This window comes from Scyliorhinus canicula, chromosome 19 (genome assembly GCF_902713615.1).
Source record: "Scyliorhinus canicula chromosome 19, sScyCan1.1, whole genome shotgun sequence".
NCBI classification, from domain to species: domain Eukaryota; kingdom Metazoa; phylum Chordata; class Chondrichthyes; order Carcharhiniformes; family Scyliorhinidae; genus Scyliorhinus; species Scyliorhinus canicula.
Genome location: NC_052164.1, coordinates 80,689,193 through 80,708,142, shown reverse-complemented (window position 1 = coordinate 80,708,142; position 18,950 = coordinate 80,689,193). Strand labels below are relative to the sequence as shown.

Below are 18,950 nucleotides of genomic sequence, written 5' to 3'. Positions count from 1 at the left end.
AGCCGGAGGTGTTTTGTTCTCGGATCCTCCCTTGGAACCCGGATCCTCAGAATTATGAGACAGTGGTGCTAACCACTGCACCACCGTGCTGCCCCACCCCCTCCCCAGTTCGGGCGTTGTTTGTGTGGGGTCCAGGGATGTATATCGGGAATGGGACTACCGCTTAAGCCTGGGTGAAGCCGGTGCGGGAGGTGCAACGTCATGAATTGGCTCGGCGGATTCTGCCGGTGGCTGAAGTTCCATGTCGGAGTCGGACTGGCCTGCTTCTGGCATCTCAGTTCTCTAGAGCTCGATTGTCAGCAGAGCGGGGCAGCTGTAGCGGCGGAACATGCGGAACCGAGGTAGCTGGGATTGGGTCTGGCAAATCGGGGACGTGGTTGTTGAGTTGATCCACATGCCTGTTTTATTTGTGGCCTTGTGCTCGCAGTTTGTAGGAGACCGGTCCGGTCTATGACGACGCCTGGAATCCATGCGGTTCTTTTGCTAAAATTCCGGACATGTACCAAATTGTCCGGGGTGAAACTTCGCAGGGCCATACGTCTTGACGGCGGCGGAACTTCCCACCAATATCCGCGATTACTAAACTTTGTTTTTTTTAATTTAGAATACCCAATTCATTTTTTCCAATTAAGGGGGAATTTAGCGTGGCCAATTCACCTACCCTGCACATCTTTGGGTCGTGGTGGCGAAACCCATGCAAACATGGGGTGAATATGCAAACTCCACATGGACAGTGACCCAAAGCCGGGATTGAACATGGGACCTCGGCGTCGTGAGGCAACAGTGCTAACCTCTGTGCCATCATCTGCCCTACCCAACTTATTTGAATGGGGAAGCGGCGTCCCATCAGTAGTTCGGATGACGTGACCCCTGGCGTGAGTTGTGGTCCAATAGCAGAACAAAAAACGGGCCAAGATGCAGACGTCTGCTTCCTCATGCCTTACTTGAACCTTTGGACAGCCCGCTCGGCTAATCTATTGGACACCAGGTGGTACGGAGTGGTGTGCCATTTACAGTGACAAATAAGTCGAACTCAGCGCTGGTGAATGCCGTCCCATTATCTGAGACTAACACCTCAAGTATCCCGTGAATGCTGAAGATCTGGCGCAGGCGTTCAATTGTGGCCTTTGTGGCAGTTGCTTGCCTCCGGTGAGCCTCCATCCACTTGGAGTGGCCGTCTCCTATGACAGGAAACATGGAACCCTGTGCCATGTAGTCAATGTGGAGGTGGGACCAGGATTGACCTGGCCATTCCTAAGGGTGAAGTGGCACCGCCGCCGGCATCTTGTGCTCTTGGCACGGCACACAATGCTGACCAACTTCTCAGTGTCGGTGTCTGTTCCCAGCCGCCAGACCTGAGGCCAGCATCTTCACCGTGGCACTCCTGGGTGTCTATTGTGGAGGCCCTTCAGGAGCGTTTTGGAACTATGACACATGTTCCCTACAGGATAACGGCATCTTCGATGCTCAACTCTTAGGTCTTGGACGTATATGCCCTCAGGTCATCCAGCAAAACGTGGTGCTGTGCTCCATATAAGATGATGTGTCAAACGTGGGACAACTGTGGGTCCGTCTGGGTACAAACCCCCAAAAAAGCCATATTATTAACCAGATATATGTTGCTCCATGGTCTTAAAACATACCAGGGGTGTGTTGGAGACCACAAGAGGCATAGCCTGTAGTTGTTTTGGCAACACACTTGGGCTATTTCTCTCTCCCCCCCCCCCCCCCCCCCCCCTTTGGTTCCTCTGTACTTGGCTTTCCCTCCCCTTCTCTCTCCCTCCCCTTCTCTCTCTCTCTGCCCCTCCCCCCCCTTCGCTCAACTTTATTCTTTTCCCCTGTCTCATTTGGTCTCTTCCCCACCCACGCAACACCCTCCCGGTTCTCTGCCCCCACCGGCCCCAGCTTTAATTAGTTGCTGGTCACAAACAAGTCCTCGAAGAGGTTGATGAATTGCTTCCAAGTATTGTGGAAACCTTGTTCCATTCCTTTGATGGAGAAATTTTTTCCTCGAATTTGAGGAATTCTGCCAAGTCGCACAGCCAGTCTGTGACCTTGGGTGGAGCTGCTGACCTCCAACCAAGCAGGAGTCTCCAGTGGGCGATCAAGGAGGCAAAGGCTAGGGTGTCTGCGAGCTCTGGCTGTTCCGATACCCTGAAGACTGTCACCAGCGGGCGTGCCTCCACCCTCACTCCCACAACCCTGGACATGGCACGGTAGTTAGCACTGTTGCCTCAAAGCTCCAGGGACCCGGGTTCAATTCCGTCCTCAGGAGACTTTGTGGAGTTTGCACTTTTTCCCCCGTGTCTGCGTGGGTTTCCTCCGGGTGCTCCAGTTTCCTCCCAGTCCAAAGATGTGCAGGTTAGGTGGATTGGCTAAAGTGCCCCTTAGTGTCCAAACGTTAGGTAGGATTCTTGGGTTACAGGGATAGGATGGAGGCATGGGCTTAAGTAGGGTGCTCCTTCCAAGGCCTGGTGAAGACTAGATGGGCCAAATAGCCGCCTCCTGCACTAAAGGGATGCTATGATCCATGGCTTCAAAAAAGGCAGTCCAGTACCAGGGGCAGACTCAGTACACGTGGGTGTGGTTGGCAGGTGAGCTCTGTGCATTAGGCTCAGCCCTGTGCATGAGGTGGAGATCGCCCTATGCAGTGCTTCGATCCACAGTCCTCCCCCTATCTCCATTCCCTGCTCCTCCGCCCACTTTTTCTGTGTCTCGTCCAGCGGCAGGGGGGCCTTATCTCCACTAGCAGTTATCCATACATTTCGGCGCAGTTACCATCCCCTAATTCACCTGGTGCGAGCAATCTGTCCAGTGGGGTGTGTCCAGGTAGCTGGGGGAATGTTGCGGTCTCCTTGCGGAGGAATTTCTCTAGTTGCAGCTTTCGAAGCTCTCTCCCTTTCAGGAGCTGGAGGTTTTCCGTTAGTTCCCCAGGTTGCCTACTCTGCCGTCTACATAGAGGTCCCGTACTGTGAGTACCCCTTCGTCCTGTCTCCACGTTTTAAAGGAGGCATCTATTGTTGCTGGAATTAATTTATGGTTTTTGCATAAGGGGACCATAGTGGACATTGCACCAAGGTTAATGTGGTGATTTCTCCAGTACTTGGCTGGCAGAACTGGGAGTGGGGTCCTCACCTGCCTCGGAGGGATGTCCCCGTACAGGATGTCTCCTCCATTCGAACTATTCTGTCTTTACTTCTTTTACCCACCTTCGCATCCTCTCTGTGTTTGCTGCCCAGTGTTAGAATTTTGAATACCTCCAGGGAAGGATTCCCGGTGGGCTTCGATAAAAGGTTTGCTGAAGCACTGGCCCTGCACTTGAGGGAGATGTTCAATGATTCGATGCTGAGTGGTACCTTGCCACCCACGCTGGCACAGGCCTAAATATCGCTGATCCCGAAAAAAGACAGGCCCAAAGGGGTGCGGTTCATACAGAACCATCTCACTCCTCAAAACTGATGCTGAAGTCCTGAAGACAAGACCGGATTTGTCAATCCCCTAATTACCATCCCCTGCCCCCCCACAGTCCTTCTCTTTTGCAAGATACTTTGATGGATCCTGTGTTTTTTTTCCCGCCCACACCTTGGTGAAGAGGCCTTGGGGATGAAGCTTGGGAGGGATCTGAAGAAGAATCTTGGCAGCACGTTCATTTTTATTGTTTGCACCAGGAGGAGCAGGAGTAGGAGTGAGTCCCACCTCCGCAGATCCCTCTTTATCTCTTCCACCACCCGTGTCCAGTCGTGGGCTATCTGGATCCCCAGGTATCGGAATTTGTTTTGGGCCAGCTTCAACAGCAGCTTTTCCAGCTCTGATCCCCCCCCCCCCTGGGGGTTCACCGGAAAGATTTTGTTTTTGCTCAGGCTAAGTTTGTAACTTGAGAAGGCTGCAAACTCCCTCAGGAGTTCCATTATTCCTTCTATGCTGGTTCGGGGGTTTGAGACATCGAGGAGTAGGCCATCTGCATAGAGTGAGATTCTGTGATCTCTGTTTCCTCTTTGTAAGCCTTTCCATCCCTTTGACGACCTGAAGGCGATAGCCAGTGGCTCGATTGCCAGAGCAAATAGCAGCAGGGACAGTGGGCATCCTGCCTCGTGTTTCTGTGAAGGTGAAGTTTTCGGAGCTGATGGTGTTTTTCCGTACGCTTGCCATGAGAGCGCTGAACAGTAGTTTCACCTACGAGGTGAACCCTGGCCCAAACCCAAACCATTCCCATACCTCCATGAGGTACCTTCATTCGATTCTATCGAAGGCCTTCTCTGTGTCCAGGAGATAGTAAGAAGTCTTACAATCGGTGATTCACCTGAGGAAGGAGCTGCGCTCCGAAATCTAGTGATTCAAAACAAACCTGTTGGACTTTAACCTGATGTTGCAAGACTTCTTATTGTGCCCACCCCAGTCCAACGGCTGCATCTCCACATCCAGGGAGATGATCACATCTGGTGTCTCCTTCCCGGGTGGGTTCATAATCATGTTCAGCAGGTGTCTGACGTTTGCTGTTAGCTATCTGCCCTTGACAAATCCGGTCTTGTCTTGCCAGGACTTCAGCATCAGTTTTGAGGAGTGAGATGGTTCTGTATGAACCGCACCCCTTTGGGCCTGTCTTTTTTCGGGATCAGCGATATTTAGGCCTTGCCAGCGTGGGTGGCAAGGCACCTCTCGGCATCGAATCATTGAACATCTCCCTCAAGTGCAGGGCCAGTGCTTCAGCAAACCTTTTATCGAAGCCCACCGGGAATCCTTCCCTGGAGGTATTCAAAATTGTAAGGGACAGAGTAGATTGGGAACTGTGTCCATTGGTGAAAGGATTGATAATAAGAAGGCACATATATAAGGTAATTGATAAAAGAAGGAATGGAAACAGTGATAATTTCTTCCATGGAACGAGTGCTTGGGATCTAGAATTCACTGCTTCAAAGTGAGGTGGAGGATGGTTCAATAGAGGCACTCAGAGAATTGGATTACTATCTGAAAGTAATGTGTGGGGTTTATTATGTCTCTCTGCCTGTCATGTTTATTACTTGTAATGGTGCTGGACAATTAAAACAACTAACTGGAGGAGGAGGCTCCACAAATATCCCAATCCTCGATGATGGGGGAAGCTTAGCATGTCAATGCAAAAGACCAAAGTACTGCGTGCATTATCCATCCAACTCCTGGGTTTCCCAGCATCACAGTTGCCAGTCTTTTGCCAATTTGATTCACTCCATGTGACATGGAAACGGCCGTGTTATAGATTGTTGGATACCGTTCAGTCGGTTTTAATGGCGTTCTTGTAGTTTTAAGTAGAGTAACGGTATGTATTTATTAGCTACTTTTCAGAGCGAACTTAGACACTACATGTTCAGGTACAGATTTGGGAACCTGTTTTCTGAATGGAATTTTTTAACGGTCTGACCAGTGAACCATTTAAATGTTTTACCGGACTTTCTTTATCCTAGAATTTAACAGTATTTTTTTTCTTTCTTTTTTTTAATAAATTTAGATTAGACAATTATTTTTTTTTTCCAATTAAGGGGCAGTTTAGCATGGCCAATCCACCTACTCTGCACATTTTTGGGTTGTGGGGGCGAAACCCACGCAGACACGGGGAGAACGGAATTTAACAGTATTAGCTTGTCTTTGCTGTGTCTGCTGACTCTGCACTTAAGTTTGTTGCAGTGAGGAATTTAAAATTTCTACTTTCAGCTTCCAAGCCTTTCTTTGTAACCTTTCCCTATTGATTTTCTTTTTAGCATCTGCTTCTCAAGTTTTTCATCAGGTCAGTTTGCCTCTTCAAAGTTTTCTTTAGGCTTGCATGATTTTAGCCTTTCTCTGCATTTTTTGCAAGGTTTTAGGTTTTTCCATTTACTGTTGTGTGGTGTTGGATACTGTTTAGTAGGTCTTAATGACATTCTCATTGTCTTAATTTTGTATTTATTAACTACAAGAACTATATACATATATACAGCAAAGGGTTCAAGCTAGGAGCTGTCTCCATGTAGCTTGTGCATTTTGCCTGTGTGACACAAGACTGACCCCTAAGTGCAGGTCATGTGTTTTCTTATATCACTATGTAGCAGGACTGTACTCAGTCTCATAGTAACCTCACATGTGCCAGACCATTATACTACAGGCTGAAGGCATTGGATACTGCAACGGTAAATTGTCCTGACAACATCCTGGCCATAGTAATGATGTCTTGTGCTCCAGAACTAGCCACACCCATAGCCATGCTGTTCTAATACAGCTACAACACTGGCATCTAACCAACAATATGGAAAATTGTCCAGGGATATCCTGTCCCCAGAAAAAGCAGGACAAATCAAACCTGGCCAATTGCACTCCCATCGGTCTACCCTCAATCATCAGCAAAGCGATGAAAAGTGTCGTTGACAGTGTTATCAAGCAACACTTAAAAGTAACTTACTGACTGATGCTAGGTTTGGGTTCCACCAGGGCCACTCTGCTCCTGACTTCATCATAGCCTTGGTTCAAACATGGACAAAAGAGCTGAACACTAAAGTTGAGGTCAGAGTGATGTCTTTGACATTAAGGCTGCGTTTGTCTGTGTGATATCAATGAATCCTAGCAAAACTGGAGTCAATGGGAGACGGGGAAACCTGTCCACTGGTTGGAGTCATACCTAGCACAAAGGAAATGACTGTTGTTGGAGATTAATCATCTTGCTGCGGGATGTCACGGCAGGAGTTCCTCAAGGCCTAACGATCTTCAGCTGATTCATCAATGATCTTCTCTCCATCATAAGGTCAGAAATGGGGATGTTTATTGATGATTGCAGTGATCAGCAACTCTTCAGATACAAAAGCAGCTTGTGCTCATCGGCAGCAATACCTGGACATGGACAATGTTCAGGACTTGGCTCATAAGTAATGAGTAATTCATGCCACATGAGTGACAGATAATAACCATCTCCAACAAGAGAGAATCCAGCCATCTCCCCATGACATTCAATGGCATTACGATCACTGAATACCCCATTATCAATATCCCGGGGATTACCATTGACCAGAAATTGAACAGGATCAGCCATTTGAAAACTGTGGCTATAAAAGCAGGCCAGCAGCTTTGAATTCTGCAGTGATTAATTTGCTTACTGACTCCCCCAAAGCCTGTCCACCATCTGCAAGGCAGAAGTCAAGAGTATTATGGGATATGCTCCACTTGTCTGGATGAGTTCAGCTGCCACAGCGCTTAAGAAGCTCAACACCATCCAAGAAAAAGCAGCTTGCTTGAATGGCACCCCATCCATTTCAACATTCACTCCCTCCACTACTGACACTCAGTGGCAGCAGTGTGTACCATCCACAAGATGGACTGCAGCAACTCGCCAAGGCTCCTTGACAGCACCTTTCAAACTTGTGACCTCTACCACCTAAAAGGACAAGGGCAGCAGATACATGGGAAAGCTACAATCTGTAAGTTCCCTCAAAAGCCGCACGCCATCTTGACTTGGAACTATTCTTTCATCGTTACTAGGTCAAATTCCTGGAATTTTCTTTGGAACAGCACTGTGGGAGTACCCATGGCCTGCAGCCGTTCAAGAACATGGCTCACCACCAACTTCTCAAGCGATTAGGGATGGACAATAAGTACTGGTCTAGTCAGCGACACCAGTAGCCCTTGAAATAATTTTTTAAAACCTCTGTTTGAGAAACTTGCCGAAAGCGAATAGCTTTCAAGTATAGGATCACAAAAGCCATTAATTATAAATCCAGCTAAAACACACTTTTTATGCAGGAGATATGATGGGGGAAACTATTTCTTTGTATCCTGAAGAATTATTTTTAAATGATCTGACAGGACAAATCGCCTCCTGTGCTATAATAATTATGTGAAGATTCTTCTTTTTCATTCAGGGTCTTGAATGAGTACAGTTAAATAAGCAAAATCTTGTATTTAAATAGTGCTTTTCATGACCTCAAGACATATCAAACCATTCCTTCAGCAATTAAATATTAAAATTATAGGCACTGTTGTGATGTCGATGGATCTGACACAAAATTGTACACAACAGGATTCCGCAAGCTGCAAATTATATGAACGAGAAGTTGATCTCTTTTTGGTGATGGTTGAGGGATAAATGTTGAACAGGAGACCTGAAAACTCATTCTGTTACTCAGAAATTCCATAGGATCATTTACGATCACTTGAAAATGCATTTTGTGTGGCGGCACGATGGTGCACTGTTTAACACTACTACCTCACAGTGCTGAGGACCCAGGTTTGATCCTGGCCCCAGGTCATTGTCTGTCTGGAGTTTGCACGTTCTCATCATGTCTGCGTGGGCCTCGCACAACAATCCAAAGATGTCCAGGCTAGGGAGATTGGCCATGCTAAAATTGGCCCTAAATTGGAAAAAGAAAGAATTGGGTACTCTAAATTAAAAAAAAAGAAAATGCATTTTGTATTAAACAAAATAGAGTATAGGAATGTCAGTGTTGTATTTTTTTAGAAAAGGTGTTTCGGAACAAGGCTGCTAAGTGAACAATTTTACATAAATGCTATCAGAAATGTAACAAATTAGTATTGGATCTATTGATGGTTGCGAAATTCAGCTGGGCTGGCCTAGAATGCTGGAACAATGAGACCTTTTTTGTCCTCCTTTTCATGGATCCAGCAGCTGCACAGAGCTCCCAGTGAATATTGTTTGAAGATCTTGGAACATTGCACATAATTCTGGTCGCCACACTACCAGAAGGTTGTGGAGGCTTTGGAGAAGGTGCAGAGGAAGTTTACCAGGATGTATTGTTCTTTGTTCTTTATTTGGCTGCTGACGATGCTGCAGTGGCCCAAAGGCAACTGAGGGAAAGATTAGTGGATGCATGTGGAGCAAAATTGGCACAACTTGAAGATCTCCTTCAACCAGAAAATAATATGTAATGCAGACCTTCCACAGCTTTCAAACAACTATCCTCTGTATTCGGAATGATTATTTGGAAAGTAGGCACTCTCAGCACTCTCACTGGACCCAGTTGGTATATGTGGATTTAAAGCTGCTAACAGCTTTTATGTGTCGGATGTTCCTCCCATCCTCTGCCTTTCTTTTTGTTCATGGTTCAAAATAGAAACAAAAGTCCTAATGTAGAAAATCTTCATATCTATTAAATATAATAACCATTTCAAATTACTATTGAAAGAATTGAGGTAGCCCTTCAAGAAAGCTGGCAAATGGTCAATGCATAGCTGAAGTAACAGTTCATATTTTGTTACTGAAAAAGACAAACTAGAAAAACCAACACTCCTACTGACTAAATATTATTGTATCTGCATCATGAAGTAAAATAAAGTACTGCAGTGCCCTTTTTGTCTTGGGAAAATCTCCTAGAATGAAGTGTTTCCAGCAGTCTGTCATTGAGCTGCGTTATTGTTTTCCCCTGTGAAAGCATACTACATAATTTCCTTGTTGTTTAATGCTTCAAGTGCTTTGAGAATACAGTGATCCCTTATTGTACCATAACCAATTGGCATAACACAGTTGACTAATCGTTACCTTGTTCATTCGAAATAATGTTGAGCAGTTATTTGATATTGGCCTGAATTTTTTAAATGTATTTCACTAATAGGCTTTTGGATAGTTTTCAGGATTTAAAAGATGAAAGAACAAAAGAGAATCTTATCAAATGTAGGATATGTTTTTTGTTTGCATGCTATAGACACCACATGTAGATTATATTTTACTCAGAAAAGTGAAACCTACAGTACTAAGGTGCTCCGGTTTCCTCCAAGTCCCGAAAGACGTGCTGTTAGGTGAATTGGACATTCTGCATTCTCACTGTGTGTACCCGAACAGGTGCCAGAACGTGGCGACTAGGGGATTTTCACAGTGACTTCATTGCATTGTTAATGTGAGCCTACTTGTGACAATCATAAAGATTATTATTAGCATCCTTGAAAGTCATTTGATTTGTACCAACTCTTAGTAAGGCTTCAGTTATTTTCTTGGTGAAATCACACGGTTGCCTGTATCTTCCCTCATGCTTCTTATGCAGAGTAATTTCCCATTAGATGCCAATTGGAAAATAATTTTGCAGACTTTTGGCTCCAGATTCAGTGTTGTGCAATTGATTGCTCCAGGGTCATGACCATTGATACTCATGTGCTAATGGTTATCTGTTTCTTTTTGTGGACATTGTGCTGTGAGCTTTCATGCTGGTGAAACTTTTTGTAGCTTTGAAAGTCCAGTGCTAAAGAGGTGCAATATCTTTCTTTCTTGATCTCCGATTATACTTCTAATGACAAAACATTAATGTGGATAATTTTCCAATGCACAGTGCTAATGTTCTATCCAGTGAAGAAATCAAGTCAATAATTCTTCAGAGATCCATAATAATGCCAAATAATGTTATAGGCCTCTACCTTTCATTTCAACTTTTAAATGTTACTACACAAGACTTATAAAATAAATGGCAGATCCATCAGGAGCATAGGGACATGGAGAGAGGTCTGGGCGTGCAGGTCCACAGATCCTGAAAAGTGGCAGGAAAGTAAAGAAAGCATAAGGCATGCTTGCCTTCATAGGACGGGGTATCGAGTATATAGCTTGAAAATAATGTTCCAGTTAAATCGAATGTTGGTTCGGCCACATTTGGAATACTATATCCAATTCTGATCACTGCACGACTAGAAGGACATGGAGGCTTTGGAGAGAGTACAGAAAACGTTAACCAGGATGGTGCCTGGTATGGAGGGTATTAGCTATGAGGACAGATTGAATAAACTGGGATTATTCTCCCAAGAGAGATGGAGGCTGTGGGGCGACCTGATAGAAGTTTATAAAATTATAAGGGGTATAGATAGGGTGAACAGTTGGAGACTTTTTCCCAGGCGGAAATGAAAATTACAAGAGGGCACAAGTTCAAGGTGAGGGGGGATAGGTTTAGTGGAGATGTGCGGGAGAAGTTTTTTATACAGAGGGTGGTGGTGGCAGATAGGCACATGAACAGACGGGGTATAAAAGGATACAGGCGGTTGATCCCGGCACTGAAACCTGACAAAACCGTATGCCTGGGTGGAGATTATAAGTTGACCGTAAACAATGCCTCCCGTCTGGACATGAACCCAATGCTGCGGATAGAAGACCTATTCACAAAGCTGGCTGGGGTCATTCATTTTCCAAGTTCGATATGAGTCACGCCTATCTCCAACTGGAACTGGATGCTGATTTCAGGTGTTAGGTAACCATTAATACCTGAAGGGGCCTCTATGAATACACAAGATTGCCGTTTAGAGTGTTATCGGCATGCACAATTTTTCAGCACGTTATGGAGAACATCCTGAAAGGGCTACCGCATGTGACAGTCTACTTGGACAACGTCCTGGTCACTGGTGCCATGGAAAGGGAGCACCTGACCAAGCTGGAGGATATCTCCCCGCCTCGAGGGGAGAGTCTGTTTTCTACACAAAGGAAATGACATACGTGGGGTATCGTGTGGATCGGAATGGACTACACCCAGTTGAGGAAAAGGTGTGGGCGATAAGGCAACTCCCCATTCCAGAAAATGTGACAGAGATAGGTCATTCTTAGATCTTAAAAACTACTACTGGAAATTCATTCCTTGCTTAGCGACCATGCTCATCCCACTACACGCATTGCTGAAGAAGCACCAAGAATGGGTGTCAAGAGCACATTAGAAAGAGGCATTCATCAGGGTAAAGCAGCAGCCAGCGTTGTCAGGGTTATTGACACATTATGACCCCTCCAATCATCTTTTGGTGATGTCTGACAGCTCACCTTACGGAATCAGAACTGTGTTGTTCCATCGCTTGGCTGAGGAAAAAGAAAGGTTGATAGCATACATGTCAAGGACTTTGGCTGTTGCGGAGCGCTAATATGCCCACATTGAAAATAAGGGCTGGCTGTGGTATTTGCGGTTGTCATGTGAGAGTACCTTTAAGAAATGGATGTTTATCAAATAGCTGCAATGATGTCTGTGTGGGTGGAGCTGAGCTGTGACTCTGCTTTTACTTTGGCTTTGAGCAAAAAGCTGGTGTGTGTCTATGTGGTTTAGTTTTGTTTTCACAGTGAAAGCTGCAGTGAAAGCAAGCAGATGTGTATGGATAAGCTAAAGAATGTCCATTTGGGTGATTTCAAAGTAATACCTGTTTCTGTAGAGAAGTTAAACCTGCTGTCTTTCTGTAAAAAGGTTCTTTTGGGCTTATGGATGTTGTTAGGAAAGTTATGAAGGGTTACAAGGGCAGCACGGTGGCGCAGTGGGTTAACCCTGCTGCCTCACGACGCCGAGGTCCCAGGTTCGATCCCAGCTCTGGGTCACTGTCCGTGTGCACATTCTCCCCGTGTTTGCGTGGGTTTCGCCCCCACAACCCAAAAGATGTGCAGGCTAGGTGGATTTGCCATGCTAAATTGCCCTTAATTGGAAAAAAATAATTGGGTACTCTAAATTTATAAAGAAAAAATAAAAATAAAAATTGATGGGTTACTTCTAGAATATTGTGGGGAGTATTGGTATTGATAGTTGTTAAGATGTTTACTGCGGGTTTATAAAGTGTTAACTGGATTCATAAATTAACATGGTTTTGTTTTAAAAGTACTTTAGATCTCTGTTGCATCACACCTGTAAAGTAGGTAGTCGTGGGTCAGGTGAACTCCATGATATACTTTGGAGTTTTCTAAACCCTGGCCCATAACACGGTGAAGAAGTTTCATCAGTACGTGCAAAGGCGCCAATTCACCATTATGACGGATCACAAGCCATTGCTAGGACTTTTTAAAGAAGACGAGGCGATCCTGACACTAATGTCCGCCTGGATACAGCGATGGGCCCTGATGCTAGAAGTGTACGAGTTTGACGCTTAACCTGATGAACACCTTGCCGGTCACTTACTACCCAGATACACGACACTGGACTCAAAAGGATCCAGTCTTGGTGAAACTGACCACATTGTCTTACACCGTGGACAGCAAAAGAAGTTGCCCGAATCACTAAGGGCCTTTGAAGCCGAGATGTAGGAGCTCGGCGTAGAAGACGGCATCCTCCAATGGGTGGCTTGCGTCGTGGTCCCAAGCCAGGGCAGACCGACTATTCTCCAGGATCTGCACAACGGACACCCAGTTATGTTGAAAATGAAGATGCTGGCCAGAAGCTATGTGTAGTGGCCAGGCCTGGGTGGTAGTGGCCAGGCATGGATGGCGCGATCGAGCAACTGATCAACAATATAACACATGCCAGGAGCAGCAGAAACTCCCTCCAGCTGCCCAGTTGCATCCAAGGGAATAGCCATGCAGGTCTTGGGTGCACCTGCACGTCGATTTTACCGGCCCCTTCCAAGGCTCAGTGTTTTTACTTGTGGCTGGAAGTCCATCGGATGCCGTCCACATCGTCGAAGGCTACAGTTGAGAAACTCCTTCAGCACCCACGGCATCTTGGAGGTGCTAGGCACAGACAATGGCGTCCCGTTCACCAGTGGCAAGTTTAAATGCTTTGTGAAGGCAAATGGGGTGTGGTATATCCGCATGGCTCCGTATCATCCTTCCTCGAATGGGCTGGCCGAGCGAGCGGTGTAGACCTTCAAGAAAGGGATGAATAAACAGACAAGAGGTCTGTGGAGACTAGATTAATCCGATTTCTGTTTAGATAGTAGACCATGCTGCATGCCGCGACCGGCACAGCACCAGGGGAACTGCTGATGAGCCAGAGGCTCAGGACCTGCTTCATCTTACATTTCAAGATATTGGCAGGAGAGTGCAGCGTGATCAGGACCAGCAGAGGTAATGCCACGGCAGGCGGAAGCGGACCAGGGGTTTCCAACCAGGGAATGCGGTGTACGACCAAAACTTGGTTCCAGGGACAGTGGTTCAACAGGCTTGACCAGTTTTGTACCAAGTGAAGAAGTGTGAATGAACAGTGCGGAAGCACCTTGATCACATCAGGAGAAGTGTTCGGACACAACCCAGCAGAAGAACCATCTTCCAGTCACATTGCCCAACACATGGGGGTCTGGGGGGTGTCGGCGCTAGGGGGCCCGACACTGAGATGCGAAAAGTGGAGACTCTGACTCCGAGATGGCAACCGAGGCTTCCGACAGCGACCTTGCCAGGGATCAGTCCCCTGTGGTACGCCCCAGACGGTCATCGTGAAAACGGAGTTCCCTGACATGCTATACCCCCCCACCCGGCCTCACAGCCATCGCCGGTGCAGTCGCGGGCAAAGAGGAGCTGGCATGCTCTTGCAGCCCCTTCCTCAGAGGGACTGAAGGACTATGGGGAGGACGGAGGTTATAACCCCCACGAGATCCACAGAGACGACCTGATTAATCCCCCCATGAACCTTGTGGAGTACGTGCTTCTCTGCTGAGGGGGCGGATGGCTCATTACCAGGCTCGTTAATTCAATGCCATAAAGGTTGGCCCAGGTAGAAGCCCAGCTGCAAAGTAGTCCCGACTGGGACTGTTACTTGTAAATACTCTTGGAAATAAACCTTCTTTTTGACTCTCCTTTACGGACTCATAAATGACTACTAAAGTTGCCTCCTCAGAAACTACACTGAAACTGATATTCATGTGTGGTGGGGCAAATGAGTAGCAAACAGACCTAAGCTACAGTTAGACTCTGTGCCTTTTTGGTCCTGCTGACGGCGAACCCCATTGACGGCGGCGGGACCAGATGATCCCACCGCTGGCCAAAGGCAGGGTGCCTCCTGCTTCCGAAAAACACGGGGGGTGGGGGGAGGGGGTAGAAATTCCCCCGCCCCCTCTGTTTTTATTTGCGGTTTTCTTGGCTAATTTCCGTATCTCAAGCAAGATATCTTGACAAATCAAACCTCATTCATCTGAAACCACCGTGTGAACCTGAATCTCAGATTTGAACAGATTTTTATTTTCATATTGAATGACTGGCTGCCATATGTGTTTGACTCTGGAGAATGGAGTCTAGCTTAGCCTACTTGTGAAATTAGAATATTTTGCCTTTCCCTTTTCAAAAAGAAACTGATTATTGTAGCTTTTTGTTCAGTCCAAAACCAAAAGGTTATTTATGCATTTGTGTCTGTGTTGAAATATCTTGCCTTTTATGAGATAGTTAATGTTAATTTGGAGAATTTATTTTACTAATGCTAAATATCACTGTTGGAATTCATTTGAATACCTGTAAGAAAATGTCTGCTTCCCTTTAATTAATAGAAAAGAACAGTAAATTGTTAAGAGGGACCTTTTGTTCTTGGGGCTGAGTGTACAGTGTGTGATGGCTTGACTAAGCTTATGAGTCTTTCAAAGAACATTGCTCACTGCCTGTTATTAAAATGCAGTGCAAAAAAAATGCTTATCCACAATTGGGCCAACAGGAAGCTGCGCTCAAAGGCAGTAACCTTAGTTTGATTCTGCAAGAACAAATGGCTTTCCACTGCTGCACCAAGGTCAGGTTCCCTGCTCATCTCCATCAAGCTTTGAATGTTGAGTAATTGTGGATAATTGAGGCAGAAAAAATTATTTAGTCTCTAGGTCGGGTATCATTCAAATGATTGAAGGAAAGTACTGCAAGTCCTGCAGTCACTGATGGAGCCTGATATTCTACAGCACAGAAGCAGAAAACAGGTACCTGCAAAAGCACCTGTGCTTTTTCCAAGCCAGGACATCCATATAATCGGCAGGAAATTGCACCATGGTGAAACTGAGAGGGTTTCTACTATTTCAGAAGAACTGATTTTTATACAATATCCTGTTGTATTTATAGCGGCACTGAAAATGTATATTTTAGAGCGATTTGGCTGAGTCCAGCTGTTGGGCAGGTTGATTAATGATGGTTCAAACAAAGAATGAGATGTCGGAGCCAATTTCCTGTACATCAGCTGGAAAACAGGGCTGCCACTTTCGTGTTTCCTCTCTCAAAAAACGACTGCAATATAAAAGATCGAAGTAAGTTTTAGATTGTATTGTTTTCATTTCCTGACTGCACTCTGCAATGAGCAGCTTATTATCAAAAAGGCCAGTTGCACTGACAATAAATTGAATATACAAAATCTGCTGCAAGTAATTGGAGGGAATGGTGAAAAGGTTATACCTCCCTATCATCCTTGACTTTTAAAGTAGATTCCTAAATTACGTCCCAAAAATGAGTGTAAAATCTACCCACCTTTGTTTTATTTTTGTTCAGGTCTCATGGTTTTGTCTGTTCTTTCATTATTATGCATAGCTTCTAAAAACTAGTTTGAGTGCTGACTTCAGATTCCTCAGATGCCAGTGCCAAGTGGCCGAGAAGAAAAAACTATGTTCTCCTGGGGAGGTGCCCTCACAACATTTTGTGACTGGAATACAACATTTCTGTAACAATCTGAAGCAAATTGGCACTATCTGAAGCAAGTTATCTCCCTTATACGCTTGTGATGAGAATGGGCCTTTGGGTCTGAAACCAGATAAAAGAGATGCATGTCCTTATTTAAAAAGAGTACTAAAAGTGTTATATATTCAAAATATTTTTGATGCACATGAACATTTACTCATTAGTCAGACACAGTATTTGATTTTAACAGAGATTAGATAACTGAGGGTTGTACATATTGGGCAAATTTATCTTGGTGTCATCGATATTTCATTGTGCAGTTCGAGTTTAATTTTGTTGCTGTATTTTGATGGCTTTGATCAGGCTTCCTTCAAAATTAATATTCCACAAAGAAGAGGGTATGTGTGAAACAAGAGACATGGAAATTAGTTAGCTATCTGATCATTTTAGCTCGATTGTATAACATTGAATTTATGCATTGTCATATTTGGCTCATTATAAGCAGACATACAAAATATAGCTGCTGACGTCTTATTAGGTCAGCCATTGATAAAGTAACATACAAGAAAGGAAGAATCGTTTTACCCTGTGGCATACTGAAAGTTAAAAGTGAATTCATCAGTTGTTTTGTAGTTTTCCTTTATTTTATTCCTTTCTCAGAGGTACAAAGCCAATACGAGAGTGGATGGGGCAAGCCCCTAATCCATCGCTTTGCTCCAAAAAACAATTCAAATTCAAACTGAATCCAATTCATGGTCCCCACAAAAGAGACATGCTAGATCCAAGCTGGACAAGAACAGGCATTAGACTGGATCTCATGCTTGATCTTACACTTGATCTTAGCCAGAAGGCCGGGAAACAGTTTGGTGTACTAGTCAGCAGATGCTCTTTTATTGCTATCAACTGAAATGTTTGATGCATACAATCCTGAAGACCAATATTAAAAAATGTTATTGATCATGATATGTTGTCAACAACTTAATCTTATAATTAAGTGTTTCTTCATGCGTCTTTAGCCTACTGCTGTTGATCTGGCATTACTTTGAAAGTCTATGCTTGACAGTGGACAGAGACATTGTGGGCATCATGTCCCTCATTCATGAGCACATAAAGAGGTCTATTGCACATGGCTAACATGGTTTTAGGGGATGGCTAAATGCTGCATGAGCCAAAATGTAATTGTACATGTTCCAGATAAACTTGGGGCATGGCACATAGCTCCACGGAATTTTACATTTGTGTTCCCATTTTGTGCCTCAGAAATGGCTCTGGCCGTTTCATATTTGGGCTTCAAAACGTTTTATCTTGAAATGCTATATTTTTAGAAAAGTACCATGCTCAAATTTTAAAGCCAGTATTGCTGGAGGCACTTTTTCAGAAAACAAACCGCCATCCAGGATACACCTCATTTGATGGACGGCATTGCTGCCAGTCTCAACATCTGCCGATCTATTGCATTGTGGGCTATTGTATGCATGATCCACAACTACATTCTCCTGTGACACTTGTTACACAGAGAAGACAAGGGCAGCAATATTGTAGACAAACCATCCTGGCTTGTATACATGTCACACGCTTTTATTCTTTTTGGGTTACTCTCCTAGAATTCCTTAACTAACACCACCCTAACACTGACTGCAGTGATTCAAGAAATGACCCTAAGAGCACCTTTTCAGCGCAGTCAGAAAATGGCAATAAATATAGTCTTGCCATCACTGTCCATAATAAACAAAAACAATTGCAGAAGAAAGCTAGCTTGAAGGAGATAATCAGCTGACAGTACAAACCTAAATATATCTTCTTAGGGTGCGTCAGCTGTATCAGTAGGTGCTAATTCAGCTACATTGCACTGTTGGTCTCTATCACTGTCACTATTTTTAATTCTTCCTTTTTTCCACTTGCACTGTTGCATTTTTTCAAAAAGATCTGTGTTAAGAATAGTTCAATTGAATAGTTAAAAATAGAAGCAGAATATCTTTGAAAAATATTCTTTTGGGGGTATGGTGGATCGCCATTCCTTTTCATTAAATATGAGAAAGGCTTGCATTTATATAATATATTGGCCTGAATATATTCGTCTGATGTCCCAAAGTACTTTACAATCAATGTAGCGCTCTTTTCTGGAAGTGTAGTCACTGTTACGCTGTAAGACATAATGCAACCAATTAGCAAGCTTACACAAAATTTGATGAAATAATCTGTTTTTGTGATATTGATTGAGGGATAAATATTATCCTGGACAATGGAAGAATAATTTCCTTTCTTGAAAAGTGGCATGCAATCTTATACATCGACCTGAGAGGGCATCTCTGACAGTGTAGCACTCCTTCAATACTACTGCTGGAGGGTCAGCTTAGATTATTGTTCTCAACTCCTGAGGTGGACCTTGAACAAACAATGTTCAGGCTCAGAGGTGAGAGTGCTTCCAACTGAGCTGACATGCAATTTTTTACATCCACCTGAGAGGGCATCTCTGACAGTGTAGCACTCATTCAATACGACTACTGGAGGGTCAGTTTAGATTATTGCTCTCAAGTCCTGAGGTGGTTCTTGAACAAATGATGTTCAGGCTCAGAAGTGAGAGTGCTTCCAACTGAGCTACAGCTGATACACCATCAATTACAATTGTTTTATTGTTATTGCATAGGTTTAGCTAAGTTGGCTACACAGCCGGTTTGTGATACAGAGTGAGGCTAGCAGCATGGGTTCAATTCCCATA

At 44.6% G+C, this 18,950-nt stretch overlaps 1 protein-coding gene and 1 pseudogene across 12 annotated transcripts in view; one reads left to right on the top strand and one right to left on the bottom strand.

Annotated features, from left to right (window-relative positions):
• gramd1ba (GRAM domain containing 1Ba) overlaps window positions 1-18,950 on the top strand; it is an 808,348-nt gene that overhangs the window by 398,813 nt on the left and 390,585 nt on the right. The gene's annotated exons all lie outside the window — the stretch shown is intronic.
• LOC119954584 lies at window positions 16,871-17,094 on the bottom strand (annotated as a pseudogene).